This window comes from Scylla paramamosain, chromosome 29, assembly GCF_035594125.1.
Source record: "Scylla paramamosain isolate STU-SP2022 chromosome 29, ASM3559412v1, whole genome shotgun sequence".
Classification (NCBI taxonomy): domain Eukaryota; kingdom Metazoa; phylum Arthropoda; class Malacostraca; order Decapoda; family Portunidae; genus Scylla; species Scylla paramamosain.
Window position 1 is genome coordinate 3,720,524 of NC_087179.1, and position 19,831 is coordinate 3,740,354.

General features: G+C 41.6%; 1 long non-coding RNA gene across 1 annotated transcript in view; it reads right to left on the reverse strand.

The window, feature by feature from the left end:
• Window positions 1–118: 118 nt before the first annotated feature.
• LOC135115186 (uncharacterized) overlaps window positions 119–19,831 on the reverse strand; it is a 41,604-nt gene continuing 21,891 nt past the window's right edge. The window contains exons 2-3 of the long non-coding RNA XR_010275844.1: window positions 17,503–17,997; window positions 119–4,724 (exon numbers count right to left, since the gene is read on the reverse strand). This is a non-coding gene — a long non-coding RNA (uncharacterized LOC135115186). The remainder of the gene's footprint in view (window positions 4,725–17,502; window positions 17,998–19,831) is intronic.

Genomic DNA, 19,831 nt, shown 5'->3' on the forward strand with positions numbered 1-19,831 from the left:
GGAAGAGAGAAGAGGTGAAGCACGCACACACACACAAAAAAAACATTTTTGATTGGTAATGGTTCTCGCCTTCATCGTCATGGCCAGAGGGTAGGGAGAGGTTAATTATCACACAGTACCTACAGTGTGGCTTTATTATGAGGAACGAAAAATATAAAAATAGCAAAAATAATTAAATGAATAATACTGATGGGATTCTTTGGGTTGACTGACCCACTATGACACTTTATCGAGTGGTTAATCTACAAAAAAAAGAAAAAAAGGCACTTGAAATTCTGGTATGGCATATACACTTATACTCCGTTACTTAACACTATGAATACACAAGAAAATAATTACTTTTATAACTCCTCAAGAGTACCATTGATTCTGGGCACCGATATATCCCTAAATAGCGTCACAGCCTTCGTCCATCACTTCTCTACGGCAATAATATTGCTCACAACACATTCACAGTAGACTATATTTGACTAAAGAAACATTACATGGCTAACACTTTCCCAAGACTCTGTGGCCTGTCTCCACGTGGGACCAACACCGGCTATTTTATCTGTTGCCAGAGGGAAGGGAGACGCTATTCTGTCAACACGTACAGTCACTATATCTTCACTAGAGACATGAATAATAAACATGAACACAGTAATATTCACTTCTAAATAAAAGAAAAATCAAATATTTCAGAGCTACGAGACCCACCTGTTGCCAGAGGGAAGGGAGACGCCATTCTGTGCTCTCCCCCTCAACACCCACCTCCAGGCCTCTGAAGTTACTGGAACCTTAGCTAGTTCTCTCTCTCTCTTCTTTCACAAATAATTTTACTGAACCGTGAGTTTAAATAAAAATGCAGGAATAATTGGCTAGCAAGGTGAGCATATAGGCTGGACATTAGTTGAAGTTAATAATTGAATTCTAAATTACTAACATATTTTATAAGCTAGGGAATGACACCTTATGAGTTACTGGTAGGCTGACGCAACATGATGTAATCCTATTATTCGTATTACACTGATTAGAGAAAATCACAGTTGAAATAAGTAAAGACTATTTATAACAAATGTTTCAAGACTTCTAAATCACTCCCACGAATACACACCTTATAAATATACTTTTTCATATAATCACTAAACCTTTAATTACCGCTATTATCCTCCTCTTCACCGCAAGCTACAAAAGAAAACAATTATTGGGGAGACTCAAAGAAACACAGAAATAATAAAAAGGAGCGTTACACATGCCCATTCTCCCAGAGTTAAACTCACGGTGAAGAATACATGCAAAATCCTACCTATACACTTTCCCTATCCTATCAATACATAAGGTCTACTAAACAGCTGACACTGACTCAACCACTTACCCTTGAGTCACCTGACTCGTATATTTCTTCCTGTAGGAAATTGTACCAACACCTTTCACATACAGAATACTTACAGGAAAAGAGAACTTGGACCCCAGTCACCCTCTGCTCTACGGGTAATCTATGGAGAAGTCACCTGACTAACTCCGTCACTCTCTTTATTCCCCGTCTCATAGAAAAGGAATAATCTATTACATTCGCAGCATTCGACACATTCGCCAACATTCACACAAATCATTCCTCTTACTACAACGAAGACTGGGGTAATACGTCCTCAAGGGAAACTTAGGACCCGTTAGAGGTGATGACTGTAACTTGAGGAGGAAGTAACCAAGTACGACGTTCCCTGGAAACCTCACTTCTCGAACTAAAGCCCACAAGAATGGGGTACACTTCCCCGAACTGAAACACATAAGCTACCATCTGGTATGAACTGTTTCGACACGACGAGAATTTGGGGACGACTTTCCCGAAATGCCCCACTCTATTTGTGGCTGAGACAGTGTCACTGACCTTCGAACACTTGTGACGGATGAGGATTTCCTGCTCTTAACTCACTTCATTCCTAACCCTCACATCCTATACATTATAACACTGTTCACTTCTCCTCACTCCTGAGTTCGTGCATCACATTAGCACTCCTCAATAAGACGTCTGGGAGATCGACGGCGGCGGGGAGGGAGGTCTTGATCCTCCTCCTCCTCCTCCTCAACACATCCGTCTGAATAGTTCTCCTCCAACTCCGGAATAATTTCACTCCGGCTCACATACGGTTTCACCTTTTCTGCTGCTCTTTGTACTAACTTCCCAGAATAGGGGTCCTCCACTACATACAGTTGACCGTCCCTGATTACCTCACTCACTCGATATGGTCCTTTCCACTTAGCATTCAATTTGGTAGAGGTACCAGGCAACGGAGTTTCTGATTTCACCCACACCAAGGACCCAACTGAGACCTTTTCATCACGTCGTTTTCTGTTCGCCACTGCACGGTACCTCCTCTGTGACGTCACACTAGCGTCTTTAATCATGCGCTTAAGTTGCTGAACGTCACTATCTTCAGACTGCACCGTCAGGAGAGGCTCCGTGACGAAACGAGGTGGCTGTCTTGCGAAGAATGCTACATATGGAGAGATCCCCGTGCTGCTATGTACTGCCAGATTCATGTGTGACTGACATTCACTGAGAAGGGCGGGCCACCTTAAAGGGTAACCCTTGCACATTTGGGACAGCACGGTCTTCAGGGTCCGGTGCATTCTCTCGATGAGTCCGTTTGACTGGGGGTGATAGGGAGTGGTGTAGAGCAGTTCTATCCCATGAAGACCAGCCCAGGTTCTTAGTTCTCGTCCCGTGAACTCCAAGGCATTGTCACACAGGATGGAGAGTGGCCAGCCAAAGTCAGAGATGTATTGGGAAAGCTTAGCTACTATACCCTGAGCATGTTTTGTTTTTAGAGGATAAAATTTTACATACCTAGAGAAGTGATCTATGATGGTGAGGATATACCTTTGACCTAATATTACCCAACTGTCAGTACTCTGTCTCTCCCAATATGACTGGCCAAGACTACAGCGAATCCCACCGCTATGCCACCAGTGTAATGCCACCCCCCCTCCGGTACCCCCCTCCTCCCTCCTCGTCACCGGTCCGATCAGAGCTCTAATGAGACGAGGCAAAGATCTTCACGGTGAAGAAGAAGAAAAAAGAAGAGGAAGAGAGAAGAGGTGAAGCACGCACACACACACACACACAAAAAAAAAACATTTTTGATTGGTAATGGTTCTCGCCTTCATCGTCATGGCCAGAGGGTAGGGAGAGGTTAATTATCACACAGTACCTACAGTGTGGCTTTATTATGAGGAACGAAAAATATAAAAATAGCAAAAATAATTAAATGAATAATACTGATGGGATTCTTTGGGTTGACTGACCGACTATGACACTTTATCGAGTGGTTAATCTAGAAAAAAAAGAAAAAAAAGGCACTTGAAATTCTGGTATGGCATATACACTTATACTCCGTTACTTAACACTACGAATACACAAGAAAATAATTACATTTATAACTCCTCAAGAGTACCATTGATTCTGGGCACCGTTATATCCCTAAATAGCGTCACAGCCTTCATCCATCACTTCTCTACGGCAATAATATTGCTCACAACACATTCACAGTAGACTGTATTTGACTAAAGAAACATTACATGGCTAACACTTTCCCAAGACTCTGTGGCCTGTCTCCACGTGGGACCAACACCGGCTATTTTATCTGTTGCCAGAGGGAAGGGAGACGCCATTCTGTCAACACGTACAGTCACTATATCTTCACTAGAGACATGAATAATAAACATGAACACAGTAATATTCACTTCTAAATAAAAGAAAAATCAAATATTTCAGAGCTACGAGACCCACCTGTTGCCAGAGGGAAGGGAGACGCCATTCTGTGCTCTCCCCTTCAACACCCACCCCCAGGCCTCTGAAGTTATTGGAACCTTAGCTAGTTCTCTCTCTCTCTTCTTTCACAAATAATTTTACTGAACCGTGAGTTTAAATAAAAATGCAGGAATAATTGGCTAGCAAGGTGAGCATATAGGCTGGACATTAGTTGAAGTTAATAATTGAATTCTAAATTACTAACATATTTTATAAGCTAGGGAATAACACCTTATGAGTTACTGGTAGGCTGACGCAACATGATGTAATCCTATTATTCGTATTACCACTGATTAGAGAAAACCACAGTTGAAATAAGTAAAGACTATTTATAACAAATGTTTCAAGACTTCTAAATCACTCCCACGAATACACGCCTTATAAATATACTTTTTCATATAATCACTAAACCTTTAATTACCGCTATTATCCTCCTCTTCACCGCAAGCTACAAAAGAAAACAATTATTGTGGAGACTCAAAGAAACACAGAAATAATAAAAAGGAGCGTTACAACGGCGAACGCACCTCCCGTTAGACCTAGTAGAACCACATCTGCTACATCGTCGACACCTAGAAGCTTGCAGACCAAATCCAGATTCTCGAGTCATTCCATCACAGCCTGCGTACCACTGCCATCGAACTCGGGGGTCAACTTCAAGCCAAATTTATCCCCCATAATGCCTAGATAGCTTCAGGCAGCAGGGAAACAAATCTTGTTTTTTTTTCTCTTTACTTAACAAGATACGTAGATGGGTCACAACACAACTATGGACGAGTACTGGCAGTGAGACAGCGAACAGGTGGCAGGTGTGGTGGTGGCGAAGTATCTGACGTGTTCTCGATTCCAGGCCTCGCTCCTTGCCTCCCTTGCCTCGCTCCAGTCACTCGATGCCGCCCTTGTTGCTGACGTCACCCCTGCCTACGTGGCAACCCTAATAACCACCACCAACGATCCATTAACATCAATTGTCCCAAAAGTTATTCACAAATACGATACTTTACAGTTCATAATATTACAGTTTATCCTGTATACATAAATAAAATAAGTCATTATAGAAAATAGATTCCTATAAAGGTATATTTGCTTATATATACTTAATAACTTTTACATGGTTCTCTAATTTGGCACAAATTACTACTTATAGTACGCAAATGCATTATTACAATATAATACTGATGCCAGGTCTCACAAAAGTACAAATCACATTTTTATTCTTGGCATTAAGCTAGAGAGACCAGACACAATATAGTAATACAAAAATAGAAAATAGCAACTTTCTTGCACTTTCGGTGCACTTGAAAGTGGCACCTCATAGTGACCATCATCTTTTTGGTGTATGTTATCGTTTTTTTTTTTTTTTTATGTAGGAAGGGCACTGGCCAAGGGCAACAAAAATCTAATAAAAAAAAATGCCCACTGAAATGCCAGTCCCACAAAAGGGTCAAAGCAGTGGTCAAAAATTGATGAATAAGTGTCTTGAAACCTCCCTCTTGAAGGAATTCAAGTCATAGGAAGGTGGAAATACAGAAACAGGCAGGGAGTTCCAGAGTTTACCAGAGAAAGGGATGAATGATTGAGAATACTGGTTAACTCTTGCGTTAGAGAGGTGGACAGAATAGGGGTGAGAGAAAGATGAAAGTTTTGTGCAGGGAGGCCGCGGAAGGAGGGGAGGCATGCAGTTAGCAAGATCAGAAGAGCAGTTAGCATGAAAATAGCGGTAGAAGACAGCTAGATATGCAACATTGCGGCGGTGAGAGAGAGGCTGAAGACAATCAGTTAGAGGAGAGGAGTTGAGGAGACGAAAAGCTTTTGATTCCACCCTGTCTAGAACAGCAGTATGAGTGGAACCCCCCCAGACATGTGAAGCATACTCCATACATGGACAGATAAGGCCCTTGTACAGAGTTAGCAGCTGGGGGGGGTGAGAAAAAGTGGCGGAGACGTCTCAGAACACCTAACTAGATAGACATAGAACTAGAACAACATAGATGCTGTTTTAGCTAGAGATGAGATGTGAAGTTTCCAGTTCAGATTATAAATAAAGGACATACCGAGGATGTTCAGTGTAGAAGAGGGGGACAGTTGAGTGTCATTGAAGAAGAGGGGATAGTTGTCTGGAAGGTTGTGTCGAGTTGATAGATGGAGGAATTGAGTTTTTGAGGCATTGAACAATACCAAGTTTGCTCTGCCCCAATCAGAAATTTTTAGAAAGATCAGAAGTCAGGCGTTCTGTGGCTTCCCTGCGTGATATGTTTACCTCCTGAAGGGTTGGACGTCTATGAAAAGACGTGGAAAAGTGCAGGGTGGTATCATCAGCGTAGGAGTGGATAGGACAACAAGTTTGGTTTAGAAGATCATTAATGAATAATAAGAAGAGAGTGGGTGACAGGACAGAACTCTGAGGAACACCACTGTTAATAGATTTAGGAGAAGAACAGTGACCGTCTACCACAGCAACAATAGAACGGTCAGAAAGGAAACTTGAGATGAAGTTACAGAGAGAAGGATAGAAACCGTAGGAGGGTAGTTTGGAAATCAAAGCTTTGTGCCAGACTCTATCAAAAGCTTTTGATATGTTCAAGGAAACAGCAAAAGTTTCACCAAAATCTCTAAAAGAGGATGACCAAGACTCAGTAAGGAAAGCCAGAAGATCACCAGTAGAGCGGCCTTGACGGAACCCATACTGGTGATCAGATAGAAGGTTGTGAAGTGATAGATGTTTAAGAATCTTCCTGTTGAGGATAGATTCAAAAACTTTAGATAGGCAGGAAATTAAAGCAATAGGACGGTAGTTTGAGGGATTAGAACGGTCACCCTTTTTAGGAACAGGTTGAATGTAGGCAAACTTCCAGCAAGAAGGAAAGGTAGATGTTGACAGACAGAGCTGAAAGAGTTTGACTAGGCAAGGTGCAAGCACGGAGGCACAGTTTCGGAGAACAATAGGAGGGACCCCATCAGGTCTATAAGCCTTCCGAGGGTTTAGGCCAGCGAGGGCATGGAAAACATCAATGCGAAGAATTTTAATATGTGGCATGAAGTAGTCAGAGGGTGGAGGAGAGGGAGGAACAAGCCCAGAATCGTCCAAGGTAGAGTTTTTAGCAAAGGTTTGAGCAAAGAGTTCAGCCTTACAAATAGATGTGATAGCAGTGGTGCCATCTGGTTGAAATAGAGGAGGGAAAGAAGAAGCAAAGTTATTGGAGCTGTTATTGGCTAGATGCCAGAAATCACGAGGGGAGTTAGATCTTGAAAGGTTTTGACATTTTCTGTTAATGAAGGAGTTTTTGGCTAGTTGGAGAACAGACTTGGCATGGTTCCGGGCAGAAATATAAAGTGCATGAGATTCTGGTGATTTTGTGGGCCACCTCTCTATCATGAATAGCACGAAAACAAGCTGTGTTAAACCAAGGTTTAGAAGGTTTAGGACGAGAAAAAGAGTGAGGAATGTATGCCTTCATGCCAGACACTATCACCTCTGTTATGCGCTCAGCACACAAAGACGGGTCTCTGACACGGAAGCAGTTGTTATTCCAAGGAAAATCAGCAAAATACCTCCTCAGGTCCCCCCAACTAGTAGAGGCAAAACGCCAGAGGCACCTTCGCTTAGGGGGATCCTGAGGAGGGATTGGAGTGATAGGACAAGATAAAGATATGAGATTGTGATCGGAGGAGCCCAACGGAGAAGAAAGGGTGACAGCATAAGCAGAGGGATTAGAGGTCAGGAAAAGGTCAAGAATGTTGGGCGTATCTCCAAGACGGTCAGGAATACGAGTAGGGTATTGCACCAATTGCTCTAGGTCATGGAGGGTAGCAAAGTTGTAGGCTAGTTCACCAGGATGGTCAGTGAAGGAAGCGGAAAGCCAAAGCTGGTGGTGAACATTGAAGTCTCCAAGAATGGAGATCTCTGCAAAAGGGAAGAGGGTCAGAATGTGCTCCACTTTTGGAAGTTAAGTAGTCAAAGAATTTCTTATAGTCAGAGGAGTTAGGTGAGAGGTATACACCACAGATAAATTTAGTATGAGAGTGACTCTGTAGTCGTAGCCAGATGGTGGAAAACTCGGAAGATTCAAGAGCGTGGGCACGAGAGCAAGTTAAGTCATTGCGCACATAAACGCAGCATCCAGCTTTGGATCGAAAAAGAGGATAGAGAAAGTAGGAGGAAACAGAAAAGGGGCTACTGTCAGTTACCTCAGACACCTGAGTTTCAGTGAGGAAAAGAAGATGAGGTTTAGAAGAGGAGAGGTGGTGCTCTACAGATTGAAAATTAGATCTTAGACTGCGAATGTTGCAGAAGTTAATGAAGAAAAAGTTGAGGGGGGTGTCAAGACACTTAGGGTCGTCGACAGAAAGGCAGTCCGACCTGGGGACATTTATGGTCCCCTCCCCAGATGGGGACTCCGAGGCTGGTGTAGGAGTCGCCATGATGATTTTAAAATTTTTGAGTGAAGGGTGTGTGTGTTATTAGGTGCTTGTAGTTTTGTGTGGAGGAAGAGAGTTGTCTTTAGAGGGCAGGCTGTGACTGCCCCCTTGTGTTGTGAGACACAAAGGGAAACGTTCAGTGAGGTCACAGCTGGGTTTAATGATAAGTTCACAGCACCCCCTGAACAGTGCTTTAGACCTCACTGGGAGTAATTATCGTTTCGGCAGGTGTCTACTGCCTTACAATTTTCTGAAACCTTCTAGCTTCTTGGGACAATTTTTCTTCAAATATTTTGTTTACCTCAATGGGACTCACTTCCTTTACACGAGTGTAAAGGAGTCTTCAGTGTGAAGTGGCATTTTCCTTCTCCTGTAACTAGTAACTGACAGATCTTAATAGTGTCTTCGTAACGTGGACTCATGATTCCCACTACATCCCATCCCAGGGCAGTGCATACTGCATAAGGATCATTTCCCTTTCCTGGTAAACATTCTAACGGTTTGATGGCTTGAGCACAGCTGAGTCCAATCAACAGTCCCACCTCTACATCTGGGAAATAAGGTGGCAATAAATTTGCATCTTCTTCTAGGTGGTTCTACTTCTGAAATGAGTTCTTTTTGGGAATTTGCCCGTATTTAGTTGGAATAGTATCTCTGGAGTAAGTTTTTGGCAACTTAATGTCTATGCAATTCCTTTTATCACCAACCCACTTATTCTCTTACAAGTCATGGTGTCTTCAGCTAGCATAATCGATAAGCGTACTTGTACTTTCTCTCCTTGGATGTCTAACTTGTCCAGCATAGAGTCAGATATGAAGCAAACCTCTGCCTGGTAGTCAAGAAGTGCATATACAATAAAGTTGTCAGTTGGGTTATCTTCATGGTGTAGTAGCACCGGTATAATCAATGAATGAGAACATCCACTGTCTTGTGTACTTGTAGACTTCAGTGCGGTGTGTGACCTTTCATTCCTGTCCAGTGTTCTTTGTGTCTTTTGTCAGTTTTGAGTCATCATGAAATAATGTTGGGTGCGTACATTCACATGTTGCACATTTCATTCTGTATCTACAATTGCTACTTATGTGTTCCCATTTGAGGCATGCCCAACAATATCCACTTTTTTTTCACAAACTCACATGTCTGAATGTGACATTGCTTTAAACACATTGCAAACTTCCAGTCTGTATTGTCTTTCACAGAGTTTCATCAGGTTTCTTCTTGATGTCACAGTTCTCAGCTTGTGTAGTGTCTATAGGGTTAACTTGTAAGGCACAACTGACTGGTTTTTGCAGTTTGCCTTGCAGTTTGGTGATGGAAAATTGACTGGTTCTGTGGCTACCTTGTTGACTTGTAAGGCAAAACTGCGAGCTTTATTTCGGTTTCATGTCTTTTACCTTTGACTCTCCAAGTCGTGCACTGAGAGGATTGCAAGCAATACGAGCTTGTTTACTTATGAACTGACATAGTTTTGAGAAGGGAGGATACTCATCCCTGATCTGTTCGTTATCCTCATTATAAAGCCGTTTATCAATAGATCTCATCCATTTTCTTGAATGTGCGTTGGCAGTTTGTTTATTATTTTCTGATGTTCATCAGCATCATCCAACACTTTCAACTGACTAAGTGTTGACATTGCTGTCTCACATTGTAATAGAAAATCAGAAAAGTCACGTAATGCCTTGCCATCACCTGTTTTCACAGTTGGCCACTTTTCAATTTTTTCACAATATGAATTAGCAAGTATCTGTCGGCTAACAACTTCTTTGCCTTAACATAAACTTCTACAGTATTCATTGTTAACAAACTCTTTAGACACATTTTGGCTTCCCCAAATGTGTACTTCCAAGATATTACAATCTGTCAGTAGCTTTAGGGTACTTGCACTCAACTTGAGTTACTATGGAGCTGATTCACTCTGAGTACTCAAACACATTCCCTTTGAACATGTCTTGTTCCTTCAAAGATAATTTGTCTCCCCCGTTTGCCAAAATGTCAGCCAATGAAGATATGACAGATGTTAGATCATTGGTTCCAGTACTTGGTTGCATAGATGGTAGTTGTTGAGAAAGAGGAGGAGGAGGAGGAGGAGGAGGAGGAGGAGGCACAATCATGGGTGCTGGTACATAGGTTGTTGCTGCAGGATTTAGTACTCTCAACCATGCAGGGCCTGTAACTTGAGGCTCAGACGGTGGTGTCGTGTTTGCGGGTACAGTCTGTTCTTCTCCCATTGGTTGTTCTAGAATAGTCTCTACTTCTTCAAGCTTTGCTGCGCTAACTTCCGTTTCTGTTTTTAAGGCTAGTTCTTTCTTTCTCTTTTCCATTCTTAATTTATCTAGTTCTGTTTGGGTGGTTAGCATCTTAGCTTCAATTTCTAATTCGTGTAGGGCAGAGGGTGCTGCACTGCGGGCAAAAAGTTCTACTTTCTTCTGCTGTTTCTCCAGACGTATGTGTTCCTGATTCAGTTTCTTGTGTGGCTATGTCCCGCGATTCACGTTCTCCCCTATATGTATCTCAACCGAGTTTCCCTAAACCTTTCGGTTTCAGGGTTGCATCTGCCATAGTGACATTAAATGGACCTTTTATTTTTGTTTGTCCCTGTAGGTCTCATGTAGTTGGTTACTGGTAATTCCCATACAATTCTGTCTGCAGTCCTGCTATTTCTAATAAGAACGTGATACCGGATTTTGAGTCCTGAGCATTGTTCTTGGAACACTATTGCACACATTCCGACTCCATCTTTGTATTAAGGGACGATTCAAAATCCAAAGATGGAGTCAGATCTGGTCTTATTTTTTCCTTCATTCTGTCGAGGCGGTAGCCTTCCCGGTGTTGCCTCTTTTTATGGCATAGCTTTCATGACTTGTACTCCAGTATAAGGATGGCACTTCTTGCCAGTTGACAGGACAGGTAGGTGGCTTTGGTTGTTGACACTAAGATTGGGGAGATAACTTCTATTATTTTTTGTCCATGAACTCATGTCCATGTGCAGGAGCGCCTGACAGAAACTGCACTGGCCCGTCTCCAGACGGGTGACACATGCCTCACTCATGGTTACATCATGTTCTAGAAAATCCAGCCATTTTGTAATGACTGCTTAGTTCCCCTTACAGTGCGACCGTCCTAGTGTGATGGAGCTGCGGGAGCGATATCTTTTCCGTTGTTGTGATGAGTGTGGGACTCTCCAAATGTCACTGATACCTGGAGAGAGGGTTCTTTCCCCAGGACATGTTTGTTGAGTAGGCTGAACTTTTAAACAAATTATAGATTACCTTTTAACTGTTTTTCTTTTATTTATTTTATTAGTAATATAGTATTGGACAGAACTTTATCCTTGCGCTGGGAGAACATAGAAGCAAGTGAGGAAGTCATGTAACAAACAATGGTGGGTCATGGGGCCTGCGTTAGTGAGGTCAGTGTCTTGTGCACGTAACGAACAACACCAGATATCTAGGGCAGTGGGATAAGTATCTTAGGCACTTAACGAATAACGTCAGATATCTGAGTTAGAGAGCTCAGTGTCTTGGATACGGAACGAACAACGCCAGACTTTTCCACGTCTTTTCATAGATGTCCAACCCTTCAGGAAGTAAACAGTTCACGCAAGAGAGCCACAAAACGCCTGACTTCTGATCTCTTTAAAATTTCGGATTGGGACAGAGCAAACTTAGTATTATTCAATGCCTCAAAAACTCAATTCCTGCATCTATCAACTCGACACAACCTTCCAGACAACTATCCCGTCCTCTTCAGTGACACTCAAGTCACTGAAGAGAAATGAGTACCTGGGATTCACTCATCGCCTTAAGATATCTCCCTCCATTTCTCACTGAATTGGTCAGAAGGTGATCTCCATATGGTTTGTCCTTAATGACTCGAAGCCAAGTCCATCTAAAGACAAGCTGATATAAGAAATCCATTTTTGGAGCTTTTACCCAACATAATAGGGAGACGAACAACACACGGTATTTTAAGAGGGGGTATGCTAGGCTACTAATAAGTTAGTAGTAGTGAGTCTGAGAGGCCAACGACTGTCACCAGATGCGCGTTTAAGTACTAAATACGATTCTTCCGACAGCACATTTACCACCGCGCCGGTGTCTACAGCAAATGAAACACCAATAAAACGGTCAGAAAGGAAACATCAGATATAGTTACAGATAGAAGGACAGAAGTCGTAGGAGGATAATTTGGAAACCAAAGCTTTGTGGCAGATTCTATCATATGCTTTTCATTTCTAAAATAACGCGAAAATTTCACTAAAATCCCTTAAAGAGAATGATCAAGACTCAGTAAGGAAAGCCATCACCATTAGATCACCATAGAGTGGCCGCAACAGAACCAATACTGGCGATGAGATATAAGTCTGTGAAGTGACAGATGTTTAAGAATCTTCTTTTTGTGGATATATTCAAAATTTTTAGAGAGGAAGGACTTTAAAGCAATAGGATAGTAGTTTGAGGGATTAGAGCAGTCATCCTTTTTAGGAAACGGCTGAATGTTAGCAGACTTCCAGCAAAAAGGAAAAGTAGATGTTGACAGACAGGATTGGAAGAGTTTGACTACGCAAGAGTTTGACTACCCTCCTCTATTTCAACTAGATGGCACCACTGCTATCACATCTATTTCTAAAGCTGAACTCTTTGCTCAAACCTTTGCTAAACACTCTACCTTGGACGATTCTGGGCTTGTTCCTCCCTCTCCTCCACCCTCTGACTACTACATGCCACCTATTAAAATTCTTCGCAATGATGTTTTCCATGCCCTCGCTGGCCTAAACCCTCGGAAGGCTTATGGACCTGATGGGGTCCCTCCTATTGTTCTTCGAAACTGTGCCTCCATGCTTGCACCTTGCCTAGTCAAACTCTTTCAGCTCTGTCTGTCAACATCTACCTTTCCTTCTTGCTGGAAGTTTGCCTACATTCAACCTGTTCCTAAAAAAGGTGACCGTTCTAATCCCTTAAACTACCGTCGTATTGCTTTAATTTCCTGCCTATCTAAAGTTTTTGAATCTATCCTCAACAGGAAGATTTTTAAACATCTATCACTTCACAACCTTCTATCTGATCGCCAGTATGGGTTCCGTCAAGGCCGCTCTACTGGTGATCTTCTGGCTTTCCTTACTGAGTCTTGCTCATCCTCTTTTAGAGACTTTGGTGAAACTTTTGCTGTTGCCTTGGACATATCAAAAGCTTTTGATAGAGTCTGGCACAAAGCTTTGATTTCCAAACTACTCTCCTACGGTTTCTATCCTTCTCTGTAACTTCATCTCAAGTTTCCTTTCTGAACGTTCTATTGCTGCTGTGGTAGACGGTCACTGTTCTTCTCCTAAATCTATTAACAGTGGTGTTCCTCAGGGTTCTGTCCTGTCACCAACTCTCTTCTTATTATTCATTAATGATCTCCTAAACCAAACTTCTTGTCCTATCCACTCCTACGCTGATGATACCACCCTGCACTTTTCCACGTCTTTTCATAGACGTCCAACTCTTCAGGAGGTAAACATAGCACGCAGGGAAGCCACAGAACGCCTGACTTCTGATCTTTCTAAAATTTCTGATTGGGGCAGAGCAAACTTGGTATTGTTCAATGCCTCAAAAACTCAATTTTTCCATCTATCAACTCAACACAACCTTCCAGACAACTATCCCCTCTTCTTCAATGACACTCAACTGTCCCCCTCTTCTACACTGAACATCCTCGGTCTGTCCTTTACTTATAATCTGAACTGGAAACTTCACATCTCATCTCTAGTTAAAACAGCTTCTATGAAGTTAGGTGTTCTGAGACGTCTCCGCCAGTTTTTCTCACCCCCCCAGCTGCTAACTCTGTACAAGGGCCTTATCCGTCCATGTATGGAGTACGCTTCACATGTCTGGGGGGGTTCCACTCATACTGCTCTTCTAGACAGGGTGGAATCAAAAGCTTTTCGTCTCATCAACTCCTCTCCTCTAACTGACTGTCTTCAGCCTCTCTCTCACCGCCGCAATGTTGCATATCTAGCTGTCTTCTACCGCTATTTTCATGCTAACTGCTCTTCTGATCTTGCTAACTGCATTCCTCCCCTCCTTCCGCGGCCTCGCTGCACAAGACTTTCTTCTTTCTCTCACCCCTATTCTGTCTACCTCTCTAACGCAAGAGTTAACCAGTATTATCAATCATTTATCCCTTTCTCTGGTAAACTCTGGAACTCCCTGCCTGCTTCTGTATTTCCACCTTCCTATGACTTGAATTCCTTCAAGAGGGAGGTTTCAAGACACTTATCCACCAATTTTTTACCACTGCCTTGACCCTTTTACGGGACTGGCATTTCAGTGGGCATTTTTTTTATTGATTTTTGTTGCCCTTGGCCAGTGTCCTTCTTACATAAAAAAAAAAAAAATTTTAGGACCAACACAGTGTATGGAAAATTTATACAAACTAGTTCTTGCTTGTGGGCAAATGAGATTAAGATGATTTCCTCGGATACCTTGGCTATGGTGGAATACATTAAATATTATGTTATTAGGATCATTACCATTAACATTTTTATATATGGTCAGCGCTATGAAATATTTCTTTAAGAGGTCGAAAGTTAGTATATTTAAGTCCTTAAACAGTAAGTCGGTGGAATCATATTTACCTTTGAAGGCAATGGTTCTTACTATTTTCTTTTGTGCTACATAGACCTCATTCACAACCTTAGGCCAAGTACAGCCCCAGATCGATAAACAGTAAATAAGGTACGGATAACATAATGAATAATATAAGCTGCGTAAGGCTTCAGTTCTAAGATTGTACCTAATTCTGAATAAAATTCCACAAGTTTTTGAAAAGGTTGAACACACTGACTGTATATGCTTTTTCCAATTTAAATTTTCATCAATAATAACTCCTAAGAATTTTGTAGAAGAAACGCGATTTAGCTCATAACCTCCATAAGAAACTGTTCCGAAATTACTTACAACAGAGCGGCTTTGAAACAATATGAAGTTAGTTTTATTAATGTTTACTGTTAATTTATTTGTGGTTATCCATTTGAATATGTTATTTAACTTTACATTTAACTTTACATTTAAGTTACACAAATCATTATCTGCTAGGAGAAGACTTGTATCATCGGCATATAGAACGTAACTAAGCATATCACTAGCATTACATATATCATTGATGTATATCAGAAATAATATGAGATCTAATATAGAACCTTGTGGCACACCTTTAATAATAGTTTTTTTTTTTTTTATTTGACATGTAATTGTTACAAATTACAGACTGTTTCCTACCTGACAGGTAACTAGCAAACAGTTTTAGTGGTAATCCTCTAATAGCTCCAATGTGTTTCTAGCTTATGTAATAATGTTATGATCAATAGAGTCAAATGCTTTACTCAAATCAAGAAAACCCCTACTACATGGTTCTTTCTCTCTAAATTCTTGTATATTTCGCTTGTAAACTTTACTATTGCTGTTTCTGTGGATTTATTTTTGTGGAATCCAAATTGATTGTTTGATAGCAGGTTGAAAGATTCTGGAAATACAGTCAGTCTCTTTGCTATTGCTTTTTCAAATATTTTGCTAAGTGAGGGTAAAACAGAAACTGGTCTATAGTTATTTACATCTCCCTTATCACCAGATTTGAAGACTGGTATTACTTTAGCAATTTTGAGTTTATCAGGAAAATAGCCTTGTCTAAAACATAGATTGATTATGTGAGTAAGTGGGGTATTGATATACTCTGCTGTAAGTTTCAGCGTTTCAGGTGAAACTTCATCATATCCTGTCGCTGAGTTTTTCAAAGACTTTAAGTAATATTGTATTTCATCTATGGTAACTGGATAAAAGTAAACAGAACAGGCATGTAGTCCTTGTGAGAAACGTGTTGTATGTTTCCATGTGGATGTATCTTCACTGCCATACTTAGAAAATTATCATTAAAAATAGTTACTGCAGGAGCAGATTGATTCCTTAATTTGATTTCATTTGTATTTTTATTGTTAATAGTTCTACCCAGTAGCTGGTTAATAATTTTACAAGTGGCTTTAGCATCACCTTGGCTGGCTTTCAATTCATCTTGATATTTATTTTTAGCGGTACGTAAGATTGATACCAATTTATTTCTGTAGGCCTTAAATCTTGATTTGTAAGTTAAAGGCCATTTTTCAGCCAGTTTTTCCATTCTATGTTTTTCTTTAATACTGGTCTTTAACCCGGAGGTTTTTTTTTTTTTTTTTGTATGTAGGAGGGACACTGGCCAAGGGCAACAAAAATCCAATAAAAAAAATGCCCACTGAAATGCCAGTCCCACAAAAGGGTCAAAGCAGTGGTCAAAAATTGATGAATAAGTGTCTTGAAACCTCCCTCTTGAAGGAATTCAAGTCATACGAAGGTGGAAATACAGAAGCAGGCAGGGAGTTCCAGAGTTTACCAGAGAAAGGGATGAATGATTGAGAATACTGGTTAACTCTTGCGTTAGAGAGGTGGACAGAATAGGGGTGAGAGAAAGAAGAAAGTCTTGTGCAGCAAGGCCGCGGGAGGAGGGGAGGCATGCAGTTAGCAAGATCAGAAGAGCAGTTAGCATGAAAATAGCGGTAGAAGACAGCTAGATATACAACATTACGGTGGTGAGAGAGAGGCTGAAGACAGTCAGTTAGAGGAGAGGAGTTGATGAGACGAAAAGTTTTTGATTTTTTTTATTTTGGTTATATATGGACTTCTGTTGTACTTGTTATCTTTTACCTTTTTTTACTGGGAAACATTGTTGAAAGTTATCAAGAAAAATTCTAAAAACATCTCAAAAGCCTTGTGTGCATCGTAAGTATTTAGAATTTGTTCCCAGTTAGTAAATCCTACATAATTACAATTCAGACATTGATCAGTAAATGACTGAAGATTGCTTGCAAGGCTTCTTATATTCATACTTAATATTGTTAATACATTATTAGCCCGAGGTTGTTTGTCATGATCTGTTTTATATATATATATATATATATATATATATATATATATATATATATATATATATATATATATATATATATATACTGTGAAGATTTATGTGTACTATTAGTTGTATTGTAAAATAACGGATCAGCATTATTGTTCCAGTTTTCATCCTGCTGGAAGTCAAGTGGATTGAATACCATGGTATCAAGTACTGCCAATGAAAGATAGTTAATATTAACTAAATCACTGTAAATGAGACAGCGTAGCTCATCATCACTGACTGAATGATAGGGAAGTTGGTCAGAGACAGACATAGCTAAAGAAAATAGGGATTTGCGTAGTTCATCACATATTGTATTATTTCATACCTACTTCTTGTTGTTATTTCTTCTCGAGCTCTTTCTTGTGCTGGTGTCCTGGGCCTGGGATGAAGATGGGGTGCGAGCTCCCCGAGGTATTCCCGCCACGGGTGGTGGGGAGGGAAGAATAGGCAGCATCCCGGTTCTTCTCATTAGTTCCTGCTGTGTCCATCCAGCTGTCATCTCTCGCCGTAGCAGCATCAATAGGAGTAGTCACCTGGGCAACACCACCGTCAGCAGCAACGTCGCTTGAATGTCCTTGGGTAGTCATCTTTCCAAGTCCGGTAATCAGTGACTCGTCATTCTTGGGCTGGTCAGAACTTCGAACTGGTTGATCCTTAACAATGAGCTTAGTATGTCTGAAATAGGCTATTTCCCCCTGAGCTCTTGCTTGCTTCAGCTGGGGGATCTGGGCGTTTTTGATGGCTTGGGAGGCAGCACACAAGTCATCGTTGAGGTAGATATTTGTTCCTCTCAGCTTGCGTTCCTCATCACTGTCTCTCGATTACTGTAATGGGAGAAGCGAGCTATGATGGTCCGTGGTCTGGCATCCCGGCGCTGACCCACCCCATGGACCTTTCCAGCTCCAGGCCAGATAGCTGCATCTTGTTATCCAAAAGGGACATCACCAGTGTCGCTGTCTGCTCCCACGTCTCACCGCCGCTCCGCTCCTCCAAGCCCGTGATACGAATGTTCTTGCGTCTGCCGTAGTCCTCCATATAATTACAGCGTTCTTCCAGGCTTTCAATCTCTGATTTTGATGTGATGAGAGCAGTTACTTGCTGGTCCATCTTAGCCTTGGTAGCTTGCTTTTCTTTCTCATGTTCCTTGATTGTAGTCTTTAAATCTTCTATTTCTCACTGGCTGTATTGGAGGCTCATAGTGAGGTCAGCTACGGTGGATTCCAGCTTTATTATTTTCTCATTCATCTGCTGTACCACTACATCCATGGCACTCTTGTATGCTTGTTCTTGAGCTTGTAACAAAGTCTTAATTGTTGATGAATCCATAGTGATTTATGGTAAAGCTTCAGAATTGTGGTCCAAATTAACGAGGTTAGGCGGCAGGATAATAGTGCGCATGCGTACAACTGAGTCAACTGGGCAAGAGGGTGTTGTAGGAGGGGAGGCTCAGATTTTCACCAACTATTATGGCTAAGTCCAAAACCCCACAAAACCGGTGACTCTCCCAATTTAACACTTGTAATCTTATAGTACTTGCTTAGATGGCTGATGTTTGTAGAAGCACTGGAATCCTGTATTTCGTGGCAAAAATTGGCTTCAGAATTGTGGTCCAAATTGACAAGGTTGGGCGGCAGGGTACTAGTGCGCATGCGCAGAACTGAGTCAACTGTGCGAGAGGGGGTTGCATGGGGGAGGCTCAGATTTTCACCAACTATTATGGCTAAGTCCAAAACCCCACAAAACCGGCGACTCACCCAATTTAACGCTTGTAATCTTATAGTACTTGCTTAGATGGCTGATGCTTGTAGAAGCACTGGAATCCTGTATTTCGTGGCAAAAATTAGGAGTTCCTTGTAAACATGTATGTGTTTACATGCGTGGGCGCCCTCTCTAGGGGTCTAGGGGCTAAGGGAAACTGCTTACTGGGAATGTGAAGGGGGGGGGGTGGCGAACGCTGGGCGCCGTGAACAGGGTACCTCGCCTTCATGGGGACCACTCGTTTTAAAAAGTAGACCCTCAAGATTCGGAAGATTGTCCACGAAGGAGCTAAGACCTCCCCCCACAATGTATCTCATCCCAGACACCCAACCATCCAACACAGGATGACCTCAAAAGGTGGGCCCTCTGGTGAACGACACTGTTGACCCATACTGGCAGTCTAACTCTGGGAACCATTAAGTCTAGTCCCTCACTGGCAAACTTGCTAGCATGGGTAGCTCTCTCCCCCTAAATAGGGCAGAGCAGGGGCCGAAGCCCCCTCTAGCCTCGCTCGCCAAGTCATAGGGATATGCAACCCTCCAATCAATATTACAAGGCAGTTCCCACTAAAGGGGTCCAGACATTGAAATACCATTCCAGCACATTCATATGGATATAATGGGAAACTCAGAGAGAGAATATATGTACTTTCTTGTTATTGAGGTGCTAACTAAGAATGTAGTTGCAGAGTCACTGAGGACTAGGGCAGCTAAAGAGGCTGCTGAAGTATTTTTTTTTTATTCAATCAATGATATGTAAGCATACAGTACCTCAGATTTTGGTTACAGATCAAAGTAGGAAATATGTCAATGCTATTTTACAAGGACTAGCTGACCTATTGCAGTTTAAACATTTCTTTTTCTTTTTATGTAGATAGGACACTGGCCAAGGGCAACAAAA